Below are 2,452 nucleotides of genomic sequence, written 5' to 3' on the forward strand. Positions count from 1 at the left end.
TGGCGACTCTTGCTTCTGCATTTGGTGGTCTTGCCATATATGTCATTTGTCTGGTCTCTGATGGTCAAAAGGGCAATGAACCAGGACCATATTTTGAATCTGTGATCAAAAATACAGTGTATTGGCTTAACATTCAGCTGTGACAGCAGATGCTATATTTTACAAGCCAGCTTCAATTAGGTTTGAAAATTTCAGCTTTTCCAATTTAAATACTTTGGTGCCGGTAGGTCCCCTGTATACTGCTTTACATCATAGAAATGCCTCGGTCCATAACACCAAGCCAAATCCTGACTGTGCTAACCCCATCAAGTCCCACTGACATTATTCAACTGGCACAACTCAGCTATTTCTTGATAACCAACAGGGGCTTAATGTATTTTACTTATGGAAAGAAAACATTAACTCATACCCATCCAGCTGTGCAAATAGCTTCTCTGTCTAACCATGTGATTCAACCTCTTCTTCCCTTCTCCCAAGTGCTGTCTGTCACTTCCTGTTCATCACACCCACTTGCTGCATCTTGTCTTAAATTAGATTAAGCTTTTTGAAGCAAAGATGCATATTTTTATGTGTGTGTACAGTGTCCAGAATATTTGTTATACAAATAAATTCATGACATTAACTTGGCAACAGAATGTGTGCTTGGAAGGGGACTTGAGGCACACAGAAGTGCCTTCGGAGAGGCAGCACAACTTCCAAATGGATTAAACCAGTGATGAGGGAGCCAGATCAGGCTTCCTAAGGAATGCAGTGATCTAGAATATCCACACAAACACATACACATCCAGTCAAGGGAGTGTCATGATTTTAATTCAACTGGCTCTGATGCAAGTCACAGAAAAGATGGTAAAGCAAATATTACCTGGTATCCGTCTGGCCGGGAGCATGGTCCAGTGGACTCTTGCGTGGGACTGCAAGACTGCAGGATCCTTACCAGCCTTTTGGTTGAGATGATGGAAAGCAGTTCTGTTATAAGACTGCCGTCATTTTATGGCAATAGCTTGCAACTCTTTGTCACAGTCAAGTCAAAAGTTTGGTTATTTAAAATCCAAATGTTACCCAGATCCAAACACAGCCTTCTCCACTCATCACTGCTTGGAATATGAAATATGTGGAGTGTATGGGTCTTCTTTTTTAAACCAATGTAACACTTAGAAGACACATATTACCTTGTAATTCTCTGACTCTAGGACTCCCTGAATGATAGTATCCCTGACGTACAAAGATAAAAATATTTTCCATGATAGGAACTCCTCACTTCAGCTGAAGGTTTCTCATGCTCTGTAAAAGTGGTGGTGTGGTGAAAAGGAGCTCTAGCACCCTAAGTTGCAGTTAAGTGAGGAATCCTTCAATACAGCACTGTGAAAGACAGACAGGTTGCTAGCAAGCAAAGGTCTACCTTTATATGGTATGCTGGGATCTAAGCTGGAGGTTGGGCTACAACACTCAGTGCTATATGAACTGCAGGCAAGAATTTTTCCCATATAATTGCACATAGGAAGCTAGTGTAAGTAGGTCACCAGGGCTGCCTAATTTATAGCAAGGGCCCCAGCAATGTAGGGACATGGTCAGGCACCCATGGCAAAGTGGAAGCAGTAACCTCTGATTGCTGCTGTGATTGCAAAGGCAAACTCACAGCAGCAGCCACTTTTATTTGCCTCCTCACCCTCTCCCCCCAACAAGTTGACTGGGGTCTGATTGCCCCTATCTCCCCAGCCAGTTACACCACTGGAAGGCCCAGAGTAGCTGAGGATCATGAGGTGCAAAGATTGCTCTTGGAACCACACAACAAATGCTGCCTTATACCTGCAAGGTGTCCTCTGTTCTCCTCGAGCTCAGTCCTTACAGTTGCTCAGCATCAGCACCAAATCTAAAGATTGTTGCAAATGCTCAGCAGGTCCTAAAATATGGATTTGATCCTCAGGGTGCTGAGGGGCACTCAGCACTACAGAGGAACCATTTCTGAATTTCAAACAATGCCATGTGAAAGAAAGGATATGAGGAAAACTCTGCCTTCTTTTGTACCACTTGGCTGATCAATGCCCCCCAGATTTGGGTGTCATCTACTGATATCTGTACTAGAAATTAAGAAATAATTATCAAGACATCAAGTAGTTAAATGCTGTGCTTTCCTTCAATGTCTCAGGACAAAGGTTTCAATTACTCAGTGTCATTTTATGGATAAACTCATAATGTACTGTCATTAGCCAACAATTTTCAAAGGAAATAAGTTAATGAGGTCTAAGAAAATGTGGGAGTTTTTACCTTAATTACCTGGTTCATAGATCAGAGTAATTATATTTCAACAGATTTCATGTATAATCTAAAAGTAATTACTGCAGCTGCCAGCTGTTAAAATACTAAGCTGATTGTGCTTCAGAAAAGTTTGAAAACAAATTTTTGACCTTTTCTGTGTTTGACTTAGATTCAACTCCACTTAGTCTTTGCCCGG

Source organism: Crocodylus porosus, unplaced genomic scaffold (genome assembly GCF_001723895.1).
Source record: "Crocodylus porosus isolate Cpor-Errol unplaced genomic scaffold, CroPor_comp1, whole genome shotgun sequence".
NCBI classification, from domain to species: domain Eukaryota; kingdom Metazoa; phylum Chordata; order Crocodylia; family Crocodylidae; genus Crocodylus; species Crocodylus porosus.